This window comes from Lagenorhynchus albirostris, chromosome 4 (assembly GCF_949774975.1).
Source record: "Lagenorhynchus albirostris chromosome 4, mLagAlb1.1, whole genome shotgun sequence".
NCBI lineage: Eukaryota > Metazoa > Chordata > Mammalia > Artiodactyla > Delphinidae > Lagenorhynchus > Lagenorhynchus albirostris.
In genome coordinates this window covers 81,866,003-81,881,975 of record NC_083098.1, presented here as the reverse complement: position 1 = coordinate 81,881,975, position 15,973 = coordinate 81,866,003, and the positions used below count along the sequence as shown (strand labels likewise).

The following is a 15,973-nucleotide window of genomic DNA, read 5'->3' as shown; positions in this document are numbered from 1 at the left end:
CATTTTGAAAAAAATGGAAGAAAGTACAAATTAAAAAGCTTTGGTATCCCTGAAACGGTTTAGTCTGCAGTGGAGATAAACAGACACTCCTCTCATTGATGCATTTTTAAAACCTCAAAATTTAGTGTTAAAAGTAATAATGTTTCCATGTTTTACGGTTTTCGACTCCTAAGCACTTGTTAGAACTTGTGATAGTGTAAATTATGACTGTGATAGCGGAGTATTAATTTACTCCCCGGGGAGCATGGCATGTTCAAGATTTCCTAAAAACAGATTTTTACTGTATACCTTATATACTATACTTATAATTTCCTTATTTTAATTTGTTGTCTGGGTATGTTCACTAGGAGGTTCATGTCTGTCCCCACCCACTTCTATTTGCCCCGCACCTTCTGGTTATTTGAGGAGACTCCCAGATATTACATCATTTCATCCATGAATATTTGTTTGTCTCTTTAAAAGATAACGAATTGCTTAAAAACATAACCGCAATACCACTTTCACACCTAAAGAACTGACAACAGTTCCTTAATATCAACAAATATCCAGTGTTCAGATTTCCCTGATTGTCTCCAAAATGGTTTTTTAATCTTGGTTTGTTTGAATCAATTTCCAAACAATGTTCACACATTCACTTGGTTCTCACATGTCTCTTAAGTTTCTTTTAATCTATAAACTCCCCCAATCTTTTTTCCCTTAGCAGATTGTTGAAAAAACAAAGCAGTTTCTCGTAGAGTTTCTTGAATTTTGGATTTTGATGATTGCTTCTTTGTGATGTCATTTAACATGTATTGTTGCCGCCTGTATATCCTGAATACAGGCAATTTGATCTAGAGGTTTGGCTTGATGGTTTGATCTGATTTAGGTCTTTTTTTCAGGAATACATGAATAATGTCTGTTTGTTTCTCTTTTTGTGTGTGTGATCTTAGTAATCATTGATGAGCATTGCCTAGACTCATAATTTAGGGGTTTGAAAAAAATTATGACTAACATTTCTTCATCATTTAACAGCTGGAATATTACACTTTCCATTTTATACCAAGTGTTATATTTCTAGAGCTACACAAGGTTCCTTGATACACCTTAGGCTTTTTGAGTGTTTATGTGATCTCAGTTAATCCTTAAAATAATCCTGAGAAGAGTTTGTGGTGAAGTATCACTATCCTCATTTTACAGAGAAGTTAAATCACTCGTCTAAAGTTCAGTGGCAGCTGGAATATTTGGAACCTGGTCTCCTGGTTCCTAGTCCATGCTCATTCAAAGCTGGCTCACTCGTGAGGCACAGAGACCATAAAGTTCCGTTTGGAAAGGAAGAAATAATTCCATGGTTATAAAATGCTCAGAGTGTGCAGAGTGTACTCAACTTTGCTCATCATTCAGCACACAAGAAGATAGAATGTGTATCTTGAGAAAGAATACAAGACAGGCTGATCCCAGAGTCCCTAGCTGCCTTCCTTTCTGCTGCCCTCCTGTTAGGGAATAACATCCTTTTCTTTTATGAGCTTGGCTATCAGTAGAGCATTGGATCTGGTTATCTATCATATGCACAGGTAATAAAACTATGGCCCCTCTCTAAAATGCGTTAATAAGAATATTAAGTTGATCTCTCATTGTAGTTTTGATTTATATTTCCCCAATTAGTGATGTTGAGTACCTTTTCATATACATGTTGGCCATTTGTATGTCTTCTTTGGAGAAACTTCTGTTAAGGTATTTTGCCCATTTTTAAATAAGCCTGCTGTTGTTTGTTTGTTTGTTTTTGCTAGTATTGAATTATAGGAAGGAGTTTTAAAATGTATTTTGGATATTAACCTTTCATCAGATATATGGTTTGCAGATATTTTCTCTCATTCCACAGGTTGCCTTTTTGACTTTGTTGTTTCCTTTGCTTTGCAGAAGCTTTATAGTTCGATGTAATCCCATTTGCCTATTTTTGTTTTTGTTGTCTGTCCTTTTGTTGTCAGGTCCAAGAAATCATTGCCAAAGTCAATGTCAAGAAGTTTATTCCCTATGTTTTCTCCTAGGAGTTTTGTGCATTCAGGTCTTACATTTAAGTCTTTAATCCATTTTGGGTTGTTTTTTGTGTACAGTGTAAGAAAAGGGTCCAGGTTTATTCTTTTGCACGTGGATATCCAGTTTTCTCAGCACTATTTACTGAAGAGACTATCCTTTCCCCATTGAGTATTCTTAGCACTTTTGTTACAGATCAGTTTGCTTTATATGTATGGGTTTATTTCTGGGCTCTCTATTCTGTTCCTTTGGTCTATGTCTGTTTTGATGCCAGTACCATCCTATTTTGATTATTGTAGCTTTGTAAAAAAATGATATATGGTATACTTAAAATTTTTCTAAGAGGGTAGATCTTACGTTAGGATCTTAGATAGATAGATAGATAGATAAATGAATAAGGTGGGAGGAAACTTATGGAGGTGACGGATATGCTTATGACATTGATTATGTTAATGGTTTCATGGATGTATATATTTCTAAATACCTAGAATTATATACGTTAAATATATATAGCTTTTTGTAATATGCCATAATATTTCAATGAAGTGGTTTAGAAAAAGTATATTGAGCCAGCATGCGTACTACAAATACTTATAGCACAAATTATGTTTGGTGGTGAGAGATAAAGGAAGGAGGACATGAAGGAAATCTTAGATAATTTATGTATATATATATATATATATATAAAAAATATATTTTTCTCCTTTTTCTTCACTTTCTTTTTATTGATGTATGGTGGATGTACAATATCATATAATAAGTTACAGGTGTACCATATAGTGATTTACAGTTTTTGTTTTTGTTTTTGTCAATCCCAAACTTGCTGCTTTATCTCTTTGAGGATATTGTTTTTCTTTTATATTCTGGACCCAGTGGTTCCAATAGTTCTAATTCATGCATATGTATTGTTTGGCTCATTGTCTGTCTTTAGTAATTCTTGGGGGTCTCATTATTTAGGCTTCTGAACGAGTGTGTGTGTAACTATGCTTTTTAATTTTGTAGAGCTGGAGTAATAAATACTCTACCAAACTGGAAGTAACTTGTTTAAAGAAAAAAAGATTCCCTTCAATTCCTCTTTACTTGTATAAGAAGCATTCACTAGGTTAAACTGTCTGAAGAAAAGCTTGGTAGACATCAATTCAAATTGCTTTTCCTCTCAGAACTCTTCTTTTATGAGGAATTTTTCATTTTTACTCCTCCTTATGGGTAGGTTGAATCCCTAAAGTGATTTGGATATAGTAGTACTCACAGAATACAAACAAGAGAGTCAGAAGAAAAAGGTGTTTTTAAGTAACAAGTGCTACATGTAGCTTAATTTCATTAATTACATTTTCAATCCCTTTTTTCTCTCTTCTCCTCTTGGGACCCCTATAATGTGAACGTCGGTACGCTTGATGTTAGCCTAAACATCCCTTAAGCTATTCTCATTTTTTAAATTTGTTTTTCTTTTTCCTCTTCTGATTGGGTGGTTTCCATTACTCTATCTTCCAGATCTCTTATGTGCTCTTCTGTATCACCTAGTCTACTGTTTATTTTTCTGTAGTGTGTTTTTCATTTCAGTTTTTGTATTCTTCAGTTCTGACAGGTTCTTTTTTATTTTCTAGCTCCTAGTTAAAATTTTCACTGTGTTCATCTGTTTTTTTCCCTAGTTCAGTTAGCATTCTTATTACTAATGATTTGAATTCTTTACCTGGTAAATTGTTTGCTTCTGTTTCATTAGTTGTTTTTTTTCACGGGTTTTCTCTTGCTCTTTCAATTGAGGCAAATTCCTCCATCTTCTCATTTTGCTTAACTTTCTCTCTCTCAGTGAAATTAGGTGCAACAGTTACCTATGCAGGTCTTAAAGGGGTGTCCTTAGGTGAGAACATCCTTATACAGTGTGTGTGTGCCCAGGGTCTTTGGTGGGAGAGCTGGATTTGGTGTGAACACAAGTCACATCTTTCCTCAGGATGTGCTGGCAGCTATCACCTTGGTAGGAGCTGCGGCTGGAGAAGGAGTGACTAGGGCCAGATCCAGGTGTGAGGTGGGTCTTCCCCTTGGTTAGTGGCTGTCATCACTCTATAGAGGCAGGGGCAGGTCCCATGTTGCTGGAGCAGAAGCGCTGAGGGTCGGCCTCAGCTGGCTCAGTTCCCTTTAAGTGTGTGCTCTTTCCCCTCCCAGCATCAGCACCCTTGCCACAGAGGGGAGCAGTGCTGGAGCAAGAGGGGCTGGCGGGGTGTTTGGTGAAGGTCAGCATGTGAACTGTGTTGGACTGGCTGCCGTTAGAGATCCAGACTGCCTCTGATGTGCTACCTGTGCCATCGCCAGTAATGGCTGCCCCCTCCCTGATCAGGTGCCACTTAGGGTCAGTTTATGAGGGGAGCATGTTAAAGAAAATAATACAGCAAGGAGGTATCATCAGCATTTATATAGATGCTTTAACAATATAGCCTCAAAATATACAAAGTAACAGTGGCATAATGGTGGGGATAAATAGATATATCAACATATGTTGCAAGAGATTTTAACGTGCTTCCCTCATAAATTGACAAATAAATCAGACAAACACAAACTAGAGACATAGAAGAACTGAGTAATGTAATAAAAAAGCTTGAACTATTTTATATACGTAGATATATGTATGTATGTACTTATGTGTGTGTTTGTGTCTATGTGTGTCTGTGTGATTATACTGGGCACCTGGATAATCCAGGACAATATCCCCATGTCAAGATTTTTAAGTTAATCACATCTGCAAAGCCCCTTTTGCCATATGTACTGGGTTGAATTGTGTCTCCCAAAAGATACACACATACACAGACACACATAAGCACAGAACACAACTCAACACTGAAGCAACTGAGAATACAAATGATCACACAGATTTATTTACAAAATGTTCTCTCATGGAAAATTTACTAGACCATAAAGGAAGCCTCAGTAAATTCCAGGGAATGGATATCATGTGGGCTACATTCACTGACCATAATTGATTGACGTTAGAAGTTTTAACAAAGGAAATAAGTGTGGTTTACATAATCTTAAATGTCAGGTTTTATATTAATAAACAGTCATGGGGCTAAAAAGGAGATCATGAAGGGAATTATGAAGTTTTACAACTCAAACAACAATAAAGCCTCATATGTCATATTTGCTAAGGTATGGTTAACACAGTCCTTTGACAGAAATGTATAGTTTCAAGTAAATTTAACAGGACACAGAGAGTTTGAAAATGATTAAGCTAAACATTCAATTCAGGAAGTTGAAAATGTAACAGAGAAAATCCAAAAAAATAAACGGAAAGAAACAAGGAAGGAGGAATTAATAACAATAAAAGAGAAATTAATAAAATAAAGAATTAAAAACAAGAAAAACATCAACAAAACTAAAAGTCTGAGCAAGGAAAAGAAAAAACAAAATGAAAACAGAAACATACAATGAAAAAGAATAATAACTACAAATATAACATTTTAAATCAAAAGCAATGTTATGAGCAGCTATATAAGAATTTACCTGATAACTTATAAGAAGTCATTAACTATTTGGAAAAATATAAAGTGTCCAAATTAGAAGAATTGAATAGGTCAATAAGCAGTAGAGACGTTAAAATGGTGGCAGAGGACCTCCCTCCCACCAAAACTTTGTAGCCCCCGTCTGTTTGAAGGGAATTTCTACTAAATTTTCAAGGAAAAACTCTTAGAAATTTTATTCCAGAAAAGAAGCACTATCAGCTTATTTGATGAGATTGGTGCAATCTTGATTCCAATATCAGATAATGGCAATAAAAGAAAATTATAAGCCAATTTCACTTGTTAATGCATGTTTCAATATTATAAATTAAATATTAGCCAATCGAACATTTGATTATTAAACAATTCATTATTCAGATCAGGTTTATCCCAGTAATCCCAGATCTCAACATAAGAAAATATAACCAGAGAATTTACCATAATAACAGACAATAAAGAAAATAATATGACTTTTTAACTTGATGCAGAAAAAGTATTTGATAAATGTAAACACCTATTTGTTAGATAAATTAAATAATATGCATAGAAATATGTTAAAAGCTAGAGGGGCTATACTAGAACTATATGTTCTAGGATCTAGGACAAGCTTAGAGTTTTGTTAATGGCTTGGTCCCATCACTTAATTCACAGTACTTTTATTGAAGTTGCTCTTCCATCCCCAGAAGGCCATTAAAGAGGACAGCAAGAATTTTGCTGAAGTATAAAATGACTGGGCAGAAAATAGTCAAAGCAGGGGATGAGTTTTAGCTGCAGCTTTTCAAATAGCCTAGGGCAGAGTGGAATGAGCACTAGGAAAATCAATACGAAAATGTTTATAAGCCAAGACATAGACCATTAGTTGCCTGGACAAGTTTACTCATTCATACCCTAAACAGTAAATCCCTATAACTTAACTTTTGCTTTTATAAAAATAGTGGAACTTCTGGAGAAAAGATAAAACTATTTCAGTAGGAAAAAGATCCTACTTCTCAACCACAAGCACAGTTAACACTTTGGTCTATGGCCAAGTATATATACCGTGGAAGAGAAAAAAATAATCCATAACTATAATGGACTACCAGTCTGTTTTGTTAACCAAAGACTTAACATGACTTAATATGGCTTTGAACTTTCTGAGTTCAGCAGGTGTTTAAAGAAGAATTTTTCTCTCATGAGGTTTTCAGAGCCTCCCATCACATGTTTAGGAGCTTCTTCCTTGTAGTTCTCTTGTGGTAAGTGACGCACTCTCCTCTTACTCTCTCCTCAGTTGCTAGCAGTCTGGCAGGCCATATATGCAAAGTGGGTTCTGTTGGATAGGACATAATATAAACCTCCACAAGGTCTCTCTTTTGTCATGACCCATGTCTGGTACACTGGAATCCTTGATGTACCCTTGGACTTGATAAGCTATACAGTGGAGGTAGACCCCACAGTCCTTGGGTTCATTCATCAACAGCTAATCACCTTACCTTTAGCTCTTTATATTTGTCAGGTGGGAGTCAGATTCCAGTCTACTGGGTTTCCCATACTGCATACATACTAAGCTCTTTCAGTAGTACCCGTGAAGGTCCTCTAACTAGCTTTCAGGTGAGAATGAGCACAGCAAACCTCTCTGTTAGGGGCAATTTATTAACAGAGTTCTTACCTGAGAAATCATCTTCAAGAATTTTCTTCCCATTGAAAGAATCAAGCATTTAATCACCTTCTCCTATATGAACTATACCTCAGGGTAGTCAAACAGTTCATGAGGGTGTTTCTCTCTATAAAATTATCATAGCCAATAGACAAAGAAGAAATAATAGGATGCAAATATCACCTTTTTGTGAACCCTCAGTGATATAGTTGATGTAGGAAATGATCATTTACAGCTGTTACCCCCACAAAAAGAGAAACTACTAAACATTTTACGCTTCTTAATAGAAGTATATACCACCATCTCTAAAGCATTCTTGCCAAAATTTTTCTTTGAAACAGATCAAGCCTCTAGATTTAACTAGCAGCTTACAGGAATTACAGGGGACAGACAAACATGTTAAAAGACACCATGGGGAAGCAGTCATTAAAATCCAGAGTGTGGAAAGCTTTATTGGATAAGTGATCTTATTTTTTTTAAATAAATAAATTTCAAACGGGGAAATGTGGGCATGGAAAAATCTTAAGAAATTTAAGAAACACGGTCAAATGCAATATGTGATTCTTATTTGAGTCCTGATTTAAACTAAACACTTTAAAATGTACAAGACAGTCATGGACATTTGAATACCAACTGCTTATTTGACGATTATTAAGGAATTATGGTTCATATTTTAGATGTGGCAGTGAATGACACCATGGCTGTGTTTGAAAAAAAAAAATGGCCCTTATATTTAAAGGTATACAATGAAGTAATTATGTATAAATTGATACTGAGGTTTGCTTCAAAATAATGCTGAGAAACTTGAACCCAAGCAGTTTCTTGCAGAGCCTAATGATGAAGTTATTCTATAAAGAAATAAATGTGAAAAAATAAGGGATTTGTCAGGGAAGAGTAACTGCCCAGTTTTGTTGGTCTCTAGGGGCATGTAGGGATAGTCAGAGATAAACTTAGAAAGGCAGGTTAGGGTCAAAGCTTGGAGGCCTTGGAAATAGGCTAAGGAACTTTAAAGGAAATCATTATTTCAATATGTAGGGCACCATAATATTCTGTACCAAAATTTGTTTTAAGATTTAGTGCTAATTTGGACTCTCCTGGTGGTGCAGTGGTTAAGAATCCGTCTGCCAATGCAGGGGACACCAGTTTGAGCCCTGGTCTGTGGAAGATCCCACATGTTGCAGAGCAGCTAAGCCCATGCGCCACCATTACTGAGCCTGTGCTCTAGAGCCTGCGAGCCACAGCTACTGAGCCTGTGTGCCACAACTACTGAAGCCCGCGTGCCTAGAGCCCATGCTCCGCAACAAGAGAAGCCACCACAATGAGAAGCCCATGCACCGCATCGAAGAGTAGCCCGGGCTCGTCAAAACTAGAGAAAGCCCGTGCTCAGCAACAAAGACCCAATGCAGCCAAAAATAAATAAATAAATAAATTTATATATATATAAAAAAGATTTAGTGTTAATTTAAGTGCTGGTCACCATGGTTTGTCAAAATATTGGAAGCTCCCTTTGATGGAAGATGAGTTTTGAAAACATTAGATCTATGGAAGTTGAACAATGGATTTTGATGACATATTCTTTTCTTAATGGTGATAGGAGCTCTTTTTAAAATAATTTAATTTTATAACCTAGATTATAAATTTTTAGTCTTGAAGGCTTAGGAGAACCAGAGTTAAAAGAATACACTTGTTCTGTGTCCTCTAGAGAAGGATTGAACCCACCAAGTTTCCTAGTGTTATGATTACAATTAAGATTTAAATTCTCTGTGGTCTTTTTTATTTTGTTTTTACCTCAATTTAGTGTTTTTTGAATCCATAATATTATATATTATTTCTAGAAATATTTCCCTCTATAGTACAATGCTGATTTGTGACTTTGTTTTGCAATATGTTTTTTTAAATTGAACTTTTGTGGGAAATCACCTGTGATAATTTATTATAAGCAGAATAAATTTTATGGCATGTGAAAATTATTTCAAAAGTCATTTCTTCTTGTTGTAGATGGCCTCTGTTTCAGTTTTCTTGGCCCATACAAAACAACTAATGTGAAAGATAGGCTCTCTGTGATTGCATGCTTCCTGCCTTTAGAGTAATGAAGATTTTGGAAAGACATCATCAAAGCAGAAATAGAAAGCTTGTTGCCTCTCTTGAATTAACAATATTTTATTATATTTATCATAAACTCTAGTTTCCTAACTCAAGTAATATGAAATGCATACAGAGTTTGTGTTATCTACAGATTTAAATTTAATCATTTGGTTTCAAGTTTCAGATCTGATGGAATCTATCAAGTTTTACAAGGCATGTCTAGCAGAGCACAGTTTTATGATTCACAAGTGTCTTAGCTGGGGTTTCTACAAGGAGAGTATGGGATAGGATTTCTTGTTCCAGTGGTTTTTTTGTTTGTTTGTTTGTTTTTTTAGGAAAGCACTTTCAGGGGAAGGAAATTAAGGAAAATAGGATAGGACAGGAAAAAAAAAACAAAAGCAAAAAACTGAGCCAGAATATGGATCTGATTCCACAGGAAACCGTGGAGGACAAATTGTACAACCAAGTCATTTCCTCCTGATGAGAGTCAGTCAGGGCAGTGGTCTTCTTCCCTTGGGAGGGGTGGGCGGTCGTAGCCTTCTAGGTGAGGCTGCTCCTGTTTGTGTGAGGGCAAGTCACTAGAAATGGGAGTAGCTGTGAGCTGTTATCAAGCAGTGCTCACAGTAGCTGGGGAAAAGGGGGACGCCCCTGTTTACATGACGTGGATGGGTACCAACAACATCCTTTATAGTTTACCCTTCGAACTCAGATACACTTACATTCAGGCACAGCTTCTCGAGAATTCTGATTGGAAAACCTTACAAGAAGGTTACTGGGATAAAATCCAGCTGCTGCTGCCGCAGTTTGTCCTGAGGCCATGTGTAATATTCATTACCTCCTGCCTCCACTACCAGTTCTAAATTCCTCTCCCCGTTGATGAGCATTTCTGCCAACGTGTGGTTTGCCTGGTGGGGGTGACCCAGGCCCCATCCTTAATTTGTGAGTTGTGAGCCTCTTGGTCACTCTGTCTTTATCAGGTCATGGTTGCTATACTTTCCCATTTACAGTAACGCCTGGGAATGAAAGTCACCTGGCTATCCAGAGTGAGTCTTGGTGATGCTGGATGGGAAGTGTGGCCAGGAAAGGAAAGGCAAAGTGCTATCTGGAATACAGGGTCAAGCATGGGTAGCATGGGTAGCCCTTTCCAGAGTGTAAAAGTCTGGTTTATCTCACTGAAAGATTGTTCCATATTGGGGGCACACTGTAGTTCTCTGCTACTGGCAAGTTAGACGTTCAGCAGTGGCAATAGCTAGACTAGCATTGGTGAGAAGGATTCCAGGCCCATGTGAAGGTCCATTTCTTCCACCATGGCCATTCTAGTTCATAGCTATACTATTCAATTGCCAGAGAAGCTAAAGACCGAGGCTGGGCGACTGAGTCATCCTGTCCACTTGAGTGCTGGATGCCTCTTCTGAAGTCTGTTCTCCTAGCAGACATTAACATGTGATACAAAGGTCCTCCTTTGTCTTCCTTGAACAGGTTTTTAGATGTACTGTTTTCTTAGTGGTTGCTTTAGGTATTACAATGAACGTGTGTAACTGCAATAACAATCTACTGAAAAAATACTTTACTACTTCAAGTGGAGTATAGGAACCTTATTTCCATTTAAATCCCTTAACTCTTCCCATTTAAAAATTTATTTCCTTTACACACATCAAGCACCCCCTGGGGTGGTGTTATAGTTGCAGCTTCAACCACCAGACATGAGTAAAAATCCATGAGAAGAAGGATAGTCTATTATGTTTACCCCCTCCCTGCTTTTTTTCTTTTAACCTACTGCATTGTTATTTCTACCTTTCTGAAGTCATTTTCTTTCTGTTTGAAGGATTTCTTTAAGGCATTCTTTAAGGGTAAGTCTACTGGGAACAGATTCTCTTAGTTTTCCTTCATCTGAGAATGTCTTTTTTTCCCTTCATACCTGAAGGATATTTTTGTGAAGTATAGAATTTAGGGCTGACAGTTTTTTTTCTTTCAACACTTGAAAAATATGCTAAATTTAATATAGTATAAACCAATATTTCTAGGGCTAAAGTTGCTAAAGTTTAATTATATGATTGCCACCTAAATAGCCTGTTTTGATTGGAAAAAGGGAGGGTATAATTTCACTCTTGTTATATTATTAAAAATATTTCTTTTTGACTGAGGGAAAATACACATGAAAGCTTTTTTTGTTTGTTTGTTTGCCTGCTTTCTAGGTAGTTGCTTCTTTCTTTTTCTTATGAAGCATGCAGAAAGAAGAAGCATCTGTTCTGAGAGCAAAGAAGATGAAAACATAAATTAAAAATTCAGTCCCAGTGAGCCGCCTTCTGTATCTGAGTCAGAGAGAAGAGAGCCAGTTACACAAAAAATCATCTGTGGGGAAGCATAAGGAGTTTGGAATCAGCCACATCTGCCTTTGAATCCTCTCTGCCATTTACTAGGTGCATGATCTTGGTGAGTTATTTAACCTCTCTTGGTCTTAGTTCCTTGACTAAAATTGAAATAATAACACTTACTCTTTGGGTCATTGTGGGATTAAGACAGACGAGATGTATAGACCTGTCGGCTTCTCAATAAGATTCTTTCAGTTGTCTTCCTCTTTCCTCCTTTAATATTGAGGAAATTTAAAGTTAAGGAAAGACCACCAGAAAAGGTGTTTGACTTCCTCTTGGGAAACACGGTGAACTGGCAAAGTTAATATTTCATGGGAAAGGTATTATTTGAATTATTTATTTCTTTAAAAGTTGTGATGTTAAATTATCATCTTTGAAATTTATAGAGTTACTATTATTTTAATTTCTTTGGTTATTTTAATTTCTTTGGTTATTTTAATAAAGGTAAGTGTAACTGGATTTTATCAGTATGCATATTATCAGGAGAGAAAAATCATGCAGTAACTTGAACAGGGAAAATTTAATATAAAGAATCACCAACTCTAATAAGAGATTGGAGCAATGCCTCTTTCACTGGTGAGAAGTAAAAGAACTCTAAAGAATACAGTATAACGGGTGTAAGGAGCAGTCCTTATCCATAGGGCTGAGAAGATCACCCAAGGAGGAGTTCCCACTCCTCCGCCCCTCTCTACACTCCAGGATTGAGATCTGGAACCTACTGCAGAAGGCACAGTCCTCACTGGATGTCAGAAAAGTCCCTGTGATGCTACCCTGGGGGAGTTTGTTGGAAATCTGCTCTCAGGAAGCTGCCTTTCTCTAGTGCTCCAGGGAAAGTTGTTTGTGAGGAGGTATCTCACCTGAAGCAATGCTACAAAACTGCCCAAAAGTGGTATCACTCTTCTCCTGACCACTCTGCAGGAACCTGGCTCTGGAGAAGCTGGGCACACCGTAGGAACCTGGTGCTGGAAGCTGCCTGAGCTGTAGGACCTGGGCACTAGGCACGTGCTGCAGAAGTCTGCGCAGAAGTGAGCACATGAGAAGCAGGAGGCAAAACCCTTTCCCCCTGTAATGTCCCTACAGCAATCTCTACTGATAAAGTGTGACATGGTACAGTTGACAGTGGAAAATATTTAAAGGGCCCATTTTCACAAAGCAGGGAAATAGAAAGAATTTGGACCTGAGAGGCAGTAATTTATGACAGGCATATAAGGGGTAAAGAATTCATGATTGGAAATCTCTGTTAGGTCTTGATAAAAGTGATTGTCTTAAACTTATACAATGTATTGGCTTAATTATTCAAACCCTGATATCAATGTATCAGTGCCTCCTGGTGATAGCATATTGAAATTGCATTTCAAATCTTTGTGCCTATTAGAAGCAGCTTTTATAATCAAAATTTTAGAACAGGCTATAAGATTGTAGCAAACATTTCTCTACATCCATAGTTCCTAAATTACAAATTACACTTTAAAAAACTTTCTAGTTAGAGGAACTTATCCTGCATAAGAGATATTATATAAATTTGAATGTGGTTTGATTTGATCCTGAAAGATTTATTTAAGTACCAGGGTCAGGAGTTCAAATGCTAGCTAATCCAACTGCTCAGGTAATCCAGATTAAGACCCTTACAATGGGCCAGTACCAAAAAGATGTCCAGGTTGGTTTCCGACTTGTAAAAGTGGTTAGATACATGGTTGTAGAGTAAGTTCCTAATTCTAGTAACTGAGTGACTGCTGAGCACGTGAAAGGGTCAGCAGAACTGATGAGTATTACTAACAGGGTATTAAAAGAAAATGCAGTGTATAATTTTTTCACTTCAATTTGTATAAATATAGATTTTTTTGCATATTTAATTTATATTTACCTTCTCCATGATATTTGGAATTTTTTTTTTTTTTTTTTTTTTTTTTGCGGTACGCGGGCCTCTCACTGTTATGGCCTCTCCCGTTGCGGAGCGCAGGCTCAGCGGCCACGGCTCACGGGCCTAGCCGCTCTGCGGCATGTGGGATCTTCCCGGACTGGGGCACGAACCCGGGTCCCCTGCATCGGCAGGTGGACTCTAAACCACTGCACCACCAGGGAAGCCCGATATTTGGAATTTTTGACAACACATTTCTTTTGTAAATTCTCCTCTCCTTTGTTTCACATGACCCTATTTATTTTCCTTTTCTAGGCTCTTTTCTTTTGGAGCATCATCTTAAGTGTCAGTATTCCTTAGAGTTCCATCCTTGATGCCCTGTCTCATTCTATATATTCTTTCCAGGGTAGCAGTTTAACATCACACTTAAAAATAGAGAACTTCAAGTTAGAGAAATCTTGGCTATTAGCTCTGCCACTTTCTGCTTTGTGATCTTGGGCAACTTAATATCTTCAGTCTCAATTTCTTCATCTGTAAAAATGAACTACCCTCTCTTACCTTTCAGAATTGTTGAGATTTTGAAATGAGAAATTATGTAAAGCCCTTACATTAGTGCTTGACTCATAGAAGATGGTGAATAAATAGTACTTATGATTATCTATTTTGTCAATTTCAAATACTATGCTTATGATTCTAGATCTTCCACTAACGCTTCTCTATTGGACCCCAAATCTCTATATGTGCAAACTATTTCATTGGTTTTAGTGCCAATTTGTGGTCTGTTGTAAGTCAGTGATGAGGATTATGTTGGAAAAAGAGAAACAGAAAAAACATAAGGACATTTTGGGACTTCCCTGGGGGTCTAGTGGTTAAGAATCCACCTTCCAGTGCAGGGGATGCAGTTCTATCCCTGGTCAGGAAACTAAGATCCCACATGCCACAGGGCAACTAAGCCTGCATGCCACAACTACTGAGCCTGTGCACTCTGGAGCCTGTGCGCCACGACTAGAGAGAAGCCTGTGCGCTGCAACCAGAGAAGCTTATGCACCGCAACTAGAGAAGCCCGTGTGCCACAATGAAGATCCCATGTGCCGCAGCTAAGACCTGTCTCAGCCAAATAAATTAATTAATCAATTTAAAAGAAGGACATTTCAGTGCAGTTTTAAAATGAAGTCAAGTTTACTTAATTTAATAAATTGCCTTTTATATTAAGATTCGCTCAGTTTTTGGTGTTGAAATATCCTTTTATAAAAATGAAATATTGATATCAGTGGATAGATTTTTTTTAAAACGTATCCTGACTTAGCAAAATGAAAAATTGGCAGTCTTAAATTGGTCCCTCATGTTTATTTGGAAATTTTGCTGGTATGTGAAATCTGGAAGCTTAGGAACCTCTGATCTGTTGGACAGTTTTACTTGAATAAACCATAAGCCCCTCAGACTCAACACTGTAAAAAGTATATTTGTTGCTTCCTTCTTCCCCTAAACACAAAACTCATTTTTATTATGTATCATAAAGTACGTCATAACTGTCCATCCCAGTTGGTTGTCAGAATATGTGAGTTATCCTCAACCCCCCGTGGAGCTGTTACCCTTACATTCAGTTGATCACCAAATCCTTTAGACTCTCTCTTGAAGTTTCTTGATTCATACCCAATGCCACTGTTGTAATTTCTTGTTGGAATTATTTTACATTCAGTTGATCACCAAATCCTTTAGACTCTCTCTTGAAGTTTCTTGATTCATACCCAATGCCACTGTTGTAATTTCTTGTTGGAATTATTTTCTTTCTACCTCCAGACTCTCTTCATTTTAATTCATTCTATCCTAAGCTGCCAGAATGATCTTTTACTTCCTTGCCTAAAATCCCCCAAGGTCTTTCTGTCTCCTTTGGGGTTAAACTTTCATATAGCCAAAAATTCCCTCCCTTCCCATCTGCTCCTTCTCCCTCACATGGATCCCTCAGTGAGCCTGCCATAATTAGCTGCTTGCTTCTCTGTTGCCTTGCAATCTTTGAACATCCAGTTCCAACTGCTGGTAAATATCCTTCTCTCCTCATCTAGAAAGTTCCACTTAGTCCTTCAAGATTCAGTGTGAGTTTCTACCATCCTAAGCCTTCCCAACCACCCCCATCTGAGTCTTGCAGCTCTTTTCTTTGTCCCCAAATCTTTGTTACAGCACTCTACCACAGTGGGATGCAATTTTGGGGGTACATAACTCGGTTTTATTCCCATCTGTGAGAAACTGATGGTGGTAATCACGCCTTCCACCTCAGGACTTAATACAAACCCTGACACGTTATAGGTGCTCAACAACTACTAGCTGCATGACTATAAGCTTAACATCATCCAGTTAATGATTCTGATAGACCATCTTTCTGTTCCTAGGAACTCTGCAGATCAAAGTGTTAAGAGAAAAATGATAGAAGGCCATAGTCATTATATTTCTATTATAAACTCCCTACTCAGGAAATCAAGACAGATGTATAAAAACTGTGTTTAATGTGTTGGCACTTTTTTTATACTAT

General features: G+C 37.2%; 1 protein-coding gene across 8 annotated transcripts in view; it reads left to right on the top strand.

The window, feature by feature from the left end:
• GRXCR1 (glutaredoxin and cysteine rich domain containing 1) overlaps positions 1-15,973 on the top strand; it is a 305,037-nt gene that overhangs the window by 55,448 nt on the left and 233,616 nt on the right. For 3 of the 8 annotated variants that reach the window (XR_009540338.1, XR_009540340.1, XR_009540337.1), the window contains exon 4: positions 11,412-11,649. The exons of 4 other annotated variants lie outside the window; for them this stretch is intronic. The gene's annotated coding sequence lies outside the window, so the exon portion shown is untranslated. Of the gene's footprint in view, positions 1-11,411; positions 11,650-12,287; positions 12,741-15,973 lie in introns of those variants that run through there. One more of the 8 variants, XR_009540339.1, reaches the window with a different exon arrangement.